We start from the raw sequence: 12,762 nt of genomic DNA, 5'->3' as shown, positions 1-12,762 counted from the left end.
TCGCGCCCACAGCGCAAAGGGGCCCAAGCGGTTAGAATTTTGAAATTTAAGCCGCAAACCATAAGCTGCAATACAAAACAAGTAATGCACATCTTATAACGTTGATGTTAGTTCTGCTCAAATCGTTTTGTTACGTAACAATGCCAGGAAGTCGTCGATTTTCGGCGTCTTGTGGTTTGATCGCACCGGCAAAATTACGAAGGCTGTCAGAATGATGTCGAAAGCAAAACCTCTCAGTGGCGCACAGAAACGCGGAAAAGGGGCAGAAGAGGAGGAACGTATGAAAAAATTAAAGTAACCAAAATAAACGGAAAAATTTAGGTCACCATTGTCTTTTTATAGCGACATGTTATGCTTTTTGACGAAATAAAAAAAAGCGTTGTTTTAGCTTATGTCCGAGAGTTTTTAGGGTCATTTCCACGGAATATTTTAGCGGGGGGAGGGGGGGAGATCGAGAGTCTTGCTACGCCACTGCCGATACAGTTCTGAATATAGTCTGGCTGTTGGAGTTTCGTGATAAAAATAGCCGTTACTGAGAACTACAGATATGTTGTTTCAGCAAGAACAAAACTATATGCCTAGTAAATCCTGTAACTGATCATGAAATTATATCGGAAGAAGTAGCAATTAGAAGCGGGACCCGAAATGGCGGAACCAATTAGAACAACTGTGGACTAGATTATATCTTCTAAAATCTAAACGCTGGTAGAGTCCTGAATATATTCTGGCTGGATGAAAATAAAAACATTACCAAATCTACTGGATTCTGTGGAATCTTGGGTTGAATTGCATCGGGAATGTGTTCAGACAACCTACCCAAAAAATTCCAAGAATGGGTCAAAGCTGGTTTATATTCTTTAGACCTTTTTATTAAGTATTACCTTCACTGATAGAAAACACCCCTATCCAATGGATCCTACTGATCCTGTTGATAAAATAGTACTATACGAAATGCAATGATGGTCTGTGTTTGTGCCCAACATGGTCTTATTTATCAAATAAAAATCTTGCTATTTGTAACATTGTGCATAGTCATTTATCTGCGAGATTATTTATCATGGACTCTATCGATTATACTTTTCTGAGACGTGGGTAGGGGGGATGTTGCTCGAGCAAGAATTATATGCCTAGTAAATACTGTAGCTAAAACTGAAGAAGTAGCGATTAGAAACATCGATTATGAAAAACGAGTTTTTGTTCGAATAACATTCAACGAGTGGGAAAATATCATGGACGTCGAAAGCATTTCGTGTAAAGGAGACGGTACCGCTGACTCATTTGAGTTTAGAATGGAGTTGCCGGCAGATGGAAAAAATGCGGTATTTGCACAGAGCAGAATTTAGAAAGGCGCAACCTTTTTGCACAAGAATAGTAGACTCAAATATCTTACTAAGACCTAAACGCCAATTGGTTTCGCCCGTGTATCCACAGGCAACTACAAAAGAAAACGAAGTGCCGTCAGTAAAAGAACTATCTAATTCTATTCAAACTATATTAAGCATTGGTAAACAATTTATAGAACCCAGTCCTGTGCTATCCCGCAAATAAAAAGGGAAGAACAGTCAAGGACGGCCGTCGAGACCTTTGGAAAACTCGGGAGGCAAAAATCAACGACTTTCAAGAATCGAAGGCTGTTACGCATCCTCGAGACATTGTCACCATGAATGCTATCGATTATTCATTGCGGAGAAGTAGAGCTGCAGTCCTAGCAAGGATTATCTGCCTAGTAAATCTTATATCTGACAATAAAGTTCTATCGGAAGAAGAACTACTAGAAACATCTCATATGAAAAACGAGTTATCGTCAGAATTACTTTCAACAAATGAGAAATTTGGGATGTCGGAAGCATTTGGTGCGAAGGAGTCTGCCCAGCTGATTTAATGATACTTAACCTAAAGGAGTGGACTGAAACCACCAGAAATGTAGTATTCGCTCATAACGGGACCTAGAATGGAGGAACAAATTGGGACAACAATAGTGGACTGGATTACAATTTCTGAACGCCGATACAGTTCTGAATATAGTCTGGGTGTTAATGTTTTGTGATAAAAATAGCCGTTACTGCTAGCTGTTACTACTAGAAGTATAGATATGTTGTTTTAGCAAGAACTAAACTATATGCCTAGTAAATCATGAAATTCTATCGGAAGAAGTAGCGATACGGAACATCGCTTATGAAAAACTAGTTTCCGTCCAAATAACCTTCAACGAATGGGAAAAGGTCGTAGCCTTTTTATGCAGCACAACCAGAGCTTGAAGGACATAAATATACCACACTGAATCTAATTTGTCTCTGGAATGAGAAGCTAAGCAAAGCACTGCCACCCAGTTCTACGGATAATCCTCAACTGGCGTTTGTGCGCCACAGGCATTTTTGGATCAAAATACATATGTTGAACAAAGTTGCACTGTTTCTGCGGCCTACCTTCAACGAACTCAAAATGATGAAATTGACAAAGGTGCATGTACATGTCCGCACACTCCTGGAAAAAAAAGTTAAGAGAAGTCAACCCTAGGCCTACACCTGTTGAAAACCGAAGAGAACGAGGCGCACACCACCAGCACCCTTTCTCCACCTGCAGCAAAACGAAAAAGTTCTTTTTTCGCTGAGTAGAAAAACGCGGATGATGACGATGATGCTCCGGTTCGAGATGAGGTTGACTTGTACATGAGTCAAAGGCATGCCATGGATGATGACCAAGATTTGCTTGAATGGTGGAAAATAAACTCTAGTATGTACCCGAGGCTTGCCAAGTTAGAAAGATCCGTGTTGTACATACATGCAAGCAGCAGCAGTGAGTTTTTAGCGCAGCTGGCCGCATGATAGATCAGCGGAGAACCTCACTGAAACCTGGCATAGTGGACGCAACCACCGAATGTAAACAACGTAAGTAATATCCTGCTGTTCAAATAGCCATTTTAATTATTGTCTGGGGCTTTAATTATTTCCCAGGAACAAAGAGCAAGACACGAGGGCGCAATTTGCAGACTAAGGTCAGTCAGCAACTTGTGAAAGGCAGCATAAAAGTGCAAGCAGACCCTCTTATTTAGTTCAAAACAGAGTGCCCGGAAGCAGAAAGAAATGCAGTATTCGTATTGACGGAACTGAAAAAAGCACAACCCTTTTGCTCAGGAATGGTGGACGCTATCACATCTCTTACAAAGACCAAGCCGTCATTTGGATATGCCCGTGTATACAGAGGCTACATCAAAAGAAAACAAAAGTGCTCGGAACTGAAAAAAGCACAACCCTTTTGCTCAGGAATGGTGGACGCTATCACATCTCTTACAAAGACCAAGCCGTCATTTGGATATGCCCGTGTATACAGAGGCTACATCAAAAGAAAACAAAAGTGCTGTCGGAGAAGAAACAATCAAATTCTACATCACTCAAAAATAAGGAAGAAAGTGCGATTCAGAAGAGTAATCAAAGAATTTAGAAACTAGTAGACAACAAATGGACACAAATTGATCTCTGTTATGCAGCAGATATTTATCCGGGAACCAAGTCAAAGCATGTAAAACATGAACTGAAGTTCACATGGTAAACATAGGGGTAGAGCGACAAATGAGTAAATAGTTTGACTTCCTAAATACGTTTTCAAATGACGTTATCCCTTGATCCTACAACCACTGTCTATCTGCAACCATCAGACTACATCGTATTTTATTAAGGTTGTGTACAAAATAATCAAAATTGCTAGTGTGTTATATTTGTAAATGTAAACTCTGCGAGTTTCCAGACGAAGTGACTTTCTTGATAGGTGAGTATCGTTCATTCGATTTTGCACTCCGCTGATTCATTCTTGGGATTATTTAATATGGCCTCTATCATTAGTTTTTCATTCCAGTCAACATGCGAGGTTATAGAACATCACCAGCGCCAAGCAAACAAGAATTGAATGTCGGCTGTTAACTACCTTCTTTGTGGAGTGATGGATCACATCGAGTATTACATCGCTACATAGTGAGCTTTCGTTAGCTATGTCAAGTATCGTAAATGATAGCAATTACTTTACGACGCCCTCATTCGCACAAACTTTTAGTCCATCTCATACTGACGTGCTTTTGGATGGACGTAAAGCACATGTACCCATTACGCCAGATATGAGTCGTCGGGTTCTTACGGCAACAACATCTATCTCATGCTTTTGTGCTTTTGCGTGGACACAAAGCCAGTGTATCACATCACACCTCTGTACATGTGTAGTCTCACAATATTGTGTCACCTGCAACTCGTTCCTGATCAATCAGTTCCGAACGTTTCGCAGTTCATTGCGATGTTCCCTTTCTTCGTCTATCTTTTCAATGTCATAGACGCCGAAAGTATTCGGTACGAGTTGTTTGGGTTTAACAAATGGGAAAATGTCAAGGAGACGGCATCGCGGACTTATTCGAATTCAGAATAGAGTGGCCGGAAACAGAAAGAAATGCAGTGTTTGAGGCTTACCAGGACCCAGAATTGCGAAACAAATTGGGACAACAACAGTGGACTAGATTACATCTTCTAAAATGCCGATACAGTGCTGATCAAGCACTGTGCTTGATATAGCCTTTGGTTCACGAGTACAATGTGGGCTGGTATCTGTAAATTGATGTATCGTGATTTGTATTCCATACTATGCTCGTAGCTTTGTGTAAAGAGAGGAAATAAGCAAGACCTCTTTTATCATCGTTAGAAAGGAGAAAACGGCAAGACGACTACACGGCCGTCGGTAATTATAGGACTACACGGACTGAACTGAATAAAATCTAAACGTTGATATAGGCTGGTTGCTACTGTTTTGTGATTAAAATAGCCCTTGCTGAAAAGTATGGAAAAGATGTCACTCTGTCAAAAAATATCTGCCTAGTAAATCTATTTCAACTTAGGTTGTCTCTTCGTCTCCGTTTTCTCTTTCGTCAATTTGTTTTCCCGGTGGTCAACTGCGTCATAGCGTGGCGGAGACGTTCCCCGACGTCGACTATCTCTTGCTAGAGCTGGGTACAAATGATGTTGCAAGATCTGGTGGCTTTGGAGCAAACAACCTTGAGATTACGTCGAGAAGCTGATTGAAGCGAGCCAGCAGGCCTATCCGGGAGCCAAGGTATGTTAGTTTTAAAAATATATCTAGGCTATATCTATTTTTCATGTCTAAATATCCCGCTCGAATAAGGTTTAACGAATAGGAAAATGCCAAGTAGACGGCACCACGGACTTATTCGAATTCAGAATAGAGTGACCGGAAGCAGCAAGAAATGCAGTTTTCGCGCTTATCAGGACCCAGAATGGCGGAACAAATTGGAACTAGATTACATCTTCTAAAACGCAGATACAGTTCAAATCAAGCACTGTGCTTGAAATAGCCTTTGGTTCACGAGTACCGACACGGTGGCAGTGTAGACTGGTATCTGTAAATCGATGTATCGTGATCACGGTTTGCACTCCATACTATGCTTGTAGCTATGTGTAAAGCGAGGAAATAAGCAAGACCCCTTTTCATCATCGTGAAAAAGGGGAAAACGACAAGACGACTACGCAGCCGTCGGTAATTATAGGACTACACTGACTAAAATCTTCTGAACGCTGATATATAGGCTGGTTGCTACTGTTTTGTGATTAAAATAGCCGTTGCTGAGGAGTATGGAAAAGATGTAAATTTGTCAAGAAATATTTGCCTAGTAAATCTTGCAGTTCATAATGAGGTTCTAATGGGAAAAGTAGCGATTAGAAACATCGCTTATAAAAACGAGTATACGCCCGAATAACGAAAATGTCAAGGAGACGGTACCACAGACTTGTTTGAATTCAGAATAGAGTGGCCGGAAGCAGCAATAAATACAGTGTTTGCATTCACGGGAACACAGAATGGCGGAACAAATTGGGACAACAACAGTGGACTAAATTACATCATCCAAACGTCGATACAGTCTCAATTGTGCCCCAGAAGTGTGCTTAAAATAGCTGTTGGTTTAAGTACCGTCACGATGGCAGCGTGGACTGAAGTGTGTCTGGTTGGTAGGTGTAAACCTATGTCTCGTAAAAGCGATTCGCACCACACTACCCTCATATTAGGCTTGCAGCCCTCTGACAAAGCGAGGAAATAAGCAAGACCACTTTACATCATTGTACAAAGGGAAAAAAACAACAAGACTCCTCCACAATTGCCGATAAATATAGGACTACACGAACTTTCAATCTACGAAACTTCTTCAAATTTCTTACGACACTACAGGTATAAGACATGTTATAACAGACGGTCCCGTAAGTAATATTCATATTGGTAATTAACATATTAATCATTCCAAGTAAATAATTGAAATAGATCTAAACAATCTCCTGCGAAAAAAAATGTCGACACCCGGCCAAAAAGGTGTTGTTGAAAATGAAGAGATTCCAGAACACACCAAGCGAACCACGCATTGAAGCAATATTTTTATTGCGTCACAATATATTAAGCAATCTCAATGAAAAATCCTGTTTCAATCTGTGGGTGATCCAATTTTACTGTACATCGAATAAAAATTGAAAAAAATATATATTTTAAAGCCACATTCACATATTCAAATCGTTGAATCGAACAATAAACAGGGAAAGCACAGCGTACATGTGACGTTTGGGGTGGAGATCAAAAAGGTAGTTTAACCTCGAATCGGAGTTTAACTTTGGATCGGCGGTTTAAGTCCGGATCAAAAAGGTGGTTTAACTTTCTGTGACGTAAATCTCGACTTAAAATCGGCGATTTTTTAAACCTGGTCTGGAGGTGGTTTAACTCGGTTTGTCGAGTGCATTTGGATTGCGGCGCTTGTCGTGTTGGATGTTATCGCTTACCGTACAATCTATATTGTATTCTGGGGCGACAAAAGGAGTAACAGGGAGCTCTGTACAAACGTCACGACGATTAAATAATTGTATACCTGTACCACGAGGCTGCGATATGTAGCATTTGCGGTGGTACCTGTGCTGTACCTAGTACCTACCGTACTACGCCCGAACAAAATTATTTACAACGTGGAATTGGGCTATACTATAATAAATCTAGTAAGGTAAATACATACCCAGCGTATTGATATATTTCTGTATTTGCGTTTTTTAATTTTCTTAGCAGTTTTTGTGAAGATTTATTTTAGCTTAGATTGTAGACTACAGTTATACCAGTAGCCTATTGCTATATAGGTTCTTGTCATAAACAGACATAGGGCCCAGTATTTTAGTATAGTTTCGTTGAGAAGCAGTGGTACCGTCGAACAGATACTCCTTGTCCTAATACAGTAATATAAACTTCAAAATGTTTTAACAAAAATGATATATTTTCAGATATTTAGATCTGCCAGTGCCCAAAAGATTCCTTTTAATTATATTTTGTGTATGAGCAGAACTGAGATTTACCTACGATATCCATGTATCACTACTGCACTGTGCCCCGGTGTATGTATCTTGTCATCGGCTAATTCACAAGTCTGCAAGTTCCCGAAGTAGATAGCAGAAGGTTGACTGGATATTTTGATGTACACCAATGTAAAATCATATTGCATGTTATTGGTATGCTGTTTGCACAGATGTTCAATATTTATGGTATTAATGATTCTGACTCTTGCTATATAAAATGAAACTAGAATATTGTAGTACCGTGACCATGAATTTCATCAAATGCTAGATTGCAGGAATGAGTATATTGATAACTATATATTGCCAATAACATATCATGAATGCAATGGTTCATGCTATCATAACATTTCTTTAATGTAACATTGTTTTCTGATTTTTCATTTATTTCTACAGCTGTTTCAAATCAAGTAAACTGTCTGAGTGCCATGATGATGATCAATTTCATCAGCTCTATTGGAAGAGCAAATTTGTGAGTTTGTCACTATTTAAATGTCATATTATTTGTATGTAAACTGTCCTAAATTCATGTTCGTATCAGCCTCTTTAGTATCAGCTGTTGAATGAAAATTATTTTTAGTTTGTGTGTATAATCTGTATTATTCGTATAATGTGAGGATACTTTTATCAAGGTAAATTTCTTATTGGTATTGTCCCAGATATGTTCAAGTAACCGAGAAGTGACAAACTTTTCAAAATCATTCCCATTAGTCATTTCTTGTTACATGCAGGCAAAACTAGTGTCACATGATTTTAGAGTAGAGCAAAGTTGTTCGATATGCAATCACAATCGAAGACAAAAGAGCCTTCATTTAATATCTGAAAACTAAAAATACTCTACTGTTTTACTTTTCCAAATTCATGTAATTAAATATACATTGGATTTTATGTAATTCAAAAATATCATTTCAGAATACAAAAAAATCTGTACAAATTCGAATACAAATTATTGGTTTTAGTCATTGCCTAGGTCGAATTTGCTTCTTTAATATCTAGCGCACTTCATCAATATACTATCTTTAACCCTGTATTTTCATTTATACTGTTCAGGTCATGAAGACAAACAACTGTTATGGATAGGATTATAGTAAAGTGTTGTCAAGTCAAGGTTGCAGCAGTGCTTTATTTTACGACTTTGTGTCCAACAAATATGTGGAACCCGGTTAACTTAAGCTTAACAAACAAATAATTCTTGCATGCTAAAACATTTGAAGCAAACGTAGTTATGTCGATTTTTCGTCACTTGGCGAGTCTTTCGCAGAAGAAATAAATAAAACTTTTAAATAGCAACGAAAGCAACAACTATGATTGCACCTGTGTCTGTGTGCATCTGTCTCAAAGCTGTAGAGCCAGGATAAAATTTAGCACCTCTTTCGAATTGATTCTATACTTTTTCCATTTCTTGAATGTCAGTACATTTGATTTAATATTTATAACCCATATAACTTGTTAACTCCTGCCATGACGATGTTCAAATCGTATATTTTCAAACTCTGGACGGATTTTTTAATTATAAGTTATAATTGTACAACTATAGAACGAAAATCCTCCGAAGAAATTATAGATCTTGAGGATATCTTGACAAACAACTATACCATCAAAGAATTTAAGATAATCACGAATTCACAAGCAGCTCCGTATAATTTTGAGACATCTTGCCGATTCCAAGCGTCACAGAGGGACCAACAACTGATACAAACGCAAGTTATATTCCAAGAACAAGATTTATTACTAGACGTAATAGAACACGACGTTTGGAACCCAACAATACACGAATGGCACGACGCACTAATTTCAAAAGCAACAAAAGCCCCGCCCAAGAATCTATTCCAGATACCACAAGTAACAACATGGACTAGTCCACCGCAGACATGTTGTGTATACACAGGTCTTCCAGGCGCAGGACACTACTCGAGTTGGTACGAAAAAATACCATTACCAAAAGGAAGACACGTAACTCCTCACTACCAAGGGTATATGAAATTATTTGACAAATTAACAAAAGAGGAGGCTTTGAATGAAACAATACAATGTACCTCTAGATCATCTTATGTCAGAGGAAGCAAAGAAGTATGTACCGATATATTACCATTCAAACAAGAACACAAAATAACAACCCGGTTATTTTTGGAAACTTATGACGACAATATAGAACGTCAATTAACTCAAGGGACGTACAAAATAAAAATGAGTGAGATAATGATGGACAGAGACTATTATTGGACGCGACCTCAATTAAAAGGATACCCTGTAAAAGCCCAATGGCTCCGGAAATTGAATGAATTAATTCCTCAATATACCCCCATACAAGTGCAATACGAGGAAAAAATTCAACAAATAGAACCAAGGGCAAATTTATTACCACCATCAGCATGGTTGAAAGTACCAGCTAATTGGACGTACCACGGAAATTTCCCTCAAAATAGCAAAGGATTCCTTAAGTTAAGTGAGGTTTTTGATCTCCACCCTTAGTGAAAATACCCGCATTCGCTGCCAGAATAAAGCACATGGCTACTGTTGCTATGCGCAAAATCATTGCTCAATTCACTTCCAGAATGAAATACAGTGCTACTGTTGCTACGCAAAATCACGGATTTTATTTCCTGATATGTGCTTCACTACAGAATATCCGTTGGAATGACGTTGAGATGGTTTATTTAATTCAAAAAGGAATTAATGAATATAACAAAACCAGGATAATATGCCTACCAATATTTTAGCGATGGCTGTGCCCGTGGAACCAAATACACAACCATGAGGCTGGCCACCATCTCGCAAGGTGTTTCTTGGAAAATTTACACGTGCTGCCACTATCATGAACTCTAACAGTGAAGGTTTATGCATTCCATATTGTAAAAATGTTCATGAAAGTCTCGAGCGACAAACTCTTCACCTGTAAACCCAGTTTAGCGCAAAAATGCTGAACAAGGCTATAGAACACTAGCACCTTTGTACGGTAGTGCCCAACATAAAAAGGAAGCAGAAGATGAAGACATGGAATTCTTCAGCGCATGCAATCAACGCAAAAGGTGGACACTACGGAATATCTTCTTTCTCACTCATTCCTAAACTCAATTTAGTCGATGTGGGTCTTGAACAACTGAAAGAAAAAAAGGAGAAGAGAGAAAAAAACACTACACTACATAGCTGAGGATGTGGCAATGCCATATGGCGATTATGAATCGACTCTTAGGGTGGAGATCAAAAACCTCACTTAACTTAAACTTGGATTAAGACTAATCACGGGTCAGTTAAACTCGGTTTAAGTTCGATAGTTAACCGGAGATCAAAAACCTAGTTTAGCGGTTACTTAACTAATCCTGGTTTAAGTCCGACGCCACGAGGCATTTCATTAAAACTAGAGATGTACCGATGTATCGGTATCGGGTATCGGTATCGGCAATATCGGCCATTTTTTCGGTATCGGCCATGTATCGGTATCGGTTAGATTAAGGCCGATATTCCCGATATATTTACCTTTTTGATATGGTCCAGAATGTTTTAAAAGATAAGTTGGAATACTACTTTTTAATTTATTTTTTGTCTGGAGAGATCGTGAGCTATGAGCCATACATGTCCCCACCCCCGCGAGAGAATAGGATTCACGTGTTTTTAGCTATTTATCAGCTAAACTAGCTCAACTAATTTGGCTATTTTCGCTGTCAAATTTTTATATTGACATTTTTAATATTACATAGTTTTTATGAAGAAATATATCAACACAACACATAACGAAAAGCAACCAGGCGCCCAGTTTTAAATCATACAGTAGAATTGGGGTCCTTCCTTATTAACGGCACATGGACTTTTGGCACGGGTATAAATTCTGACTGTTTGTCGTCAAGTACGAGTGTCATTTAGTCCGTCGACATCGATAAACTAAATTCCGACACAATTATCCCACTACACAGGTATTAATTTTAATTCTGCTTAGCTGCACGATTTCTTTATAGATATATTGACTTGACCGCCTAGCCCTAGACTGTCTCAAAATATATGATAGCAATTGTAAAATATTATAAAATAGTGGAGTAAAAAAACATCCACAACGGTTATCGGTGGGCCATCTTTTTGTCGGTGCTGATTGATATTCTTTCATGTTGGCTTTGACTTATTGCGTCGACGATTACGATTAGCCACTACATAAAATATTTGTAAAATGCTTTTAATTTGAACGTAGGACGGCGGCACTAGAATGTGTGGGTGATATTCGATATTCTTTTAAACACGAATAACGATATTCGAAGCTCGCGATATTAACATTAAATTCAAATTGGACATCCCGGCTTATGAGTTTTCTAATTGAACACCGAGATTACTAGTGTTACTGTACAATGTATCTTAATCAGTTACAGCATATGGATACCAAACATTAATTTCATATTATGTGATATATCTTTTTTTTCGATCTGAAATAATGTGTACTATGAACAACGCTCAAAGACCATTGTTTTAACCCGTCTGCCCTACACAGCATACCTAATTGAGTGATAATTACATAGTATCGGTATCGGAATATCGGTAATATCGGCCTTTTTGTAGTATCGGCGTATCGGTATCGGTATCGGCGTTTTTAGCTGGTATCGGATCGGTATCGGTATCGGCGACAAAAGTGGTATCGGTACATCTCTAATTAAAACGTCGTGGCATGTTGCTCTTTGACCCCGTATTCCCATGGCGATGACAACGCGAACCCAATTTTGTTGTAATTTGCTGTCTTTGCAAAGTCGGTTTTTGATGTATTTCGTTGAATTTGCCGAAGCAAAACAAGCTGGGCGGTAGAACTACGAAGAGCTGACGCGCATTACACAAAATATCGAAATAATAACACTTTATCATAAATAGAATTCTTCCCACTACTGGTACAGTCTACAACAGGGTCGGCTAACCTTTTTGGTCTAAGGGCCACATGTAATTCATTAATAATTGCGCGGGCCAATTGACATGGTAGTTATGATCTAGTTTGAGACAGATGCACACAGACACAGGTGCGATCATAGTTGTTGCTTTCGTTGCTATTTAAAAGTTTTATTCATTTCTTCTGCGAAAGACTCGCCAAGAGACGAAAAATCGACATAACTACGTTTGCTTCAAATGTTTTAGCATGCAAGAATTATTTGTTTGTTAAGCTTAAGTTAACCGGGTTCCACATATTTGTTGGACACGAAGTCGTAAAATAAAGCACTGCAGCACTGCTGCAACCTTGACTTGACAACACTTTTACTATAATCCTATTTATAACAGTTGTTTGTCTTCATGACCTGAACAGTATAAATGAAAATACAGGGTTAAAGATAGTATATTGATGAAGTGCGCTAGATATTAAAGAAGCAAATTCGACCTAGGCAATGACTAAAACCGTATAATTTGTATTGGAATTTGTACAGATTTTTTT

At 38.5% G+C, this 12,762-nt stretch overlaps 1 long non-coding RNA gene across 1 annotated transcript; it reads left to right on the top strand.

Annotated features, from left to right (window-relative positions):
* Nucleotides 1–7,198: 7,198 nt before the first annotated feature.
* LOC120343045 (uncharacterized) lies at nt 7,199–8,765 on the top strand. The gene is made up of 3 exons (XR_013477713.1): nt 7,199–7,542; nt 7,764–7,839; nt 8,418–8,765. It is a non-coding gene; the product is annotated as an uncharacterized LOC120343045 (long non-coding RNA).
* Nucleotides 8,766–12,762: the final 3,997 nt, after the last annotated feature.

Source organism: Styela clava, chromosome 8 (assembly GCF_964204865.1).
Source record: "Styela clava chromosome 8, kaStyClav1.hap1.2, whole genome shotgun sequence".
Classification (NCBI taxonomy): Eukaryota; Metazoa; Chordata; class Ascidiacea; order Stolidobranchia; family Styelidae; genus Styela; species Styela clava.
This window is presented reverse-complemented; position numbering and strand designations above follow the sequence as displayed.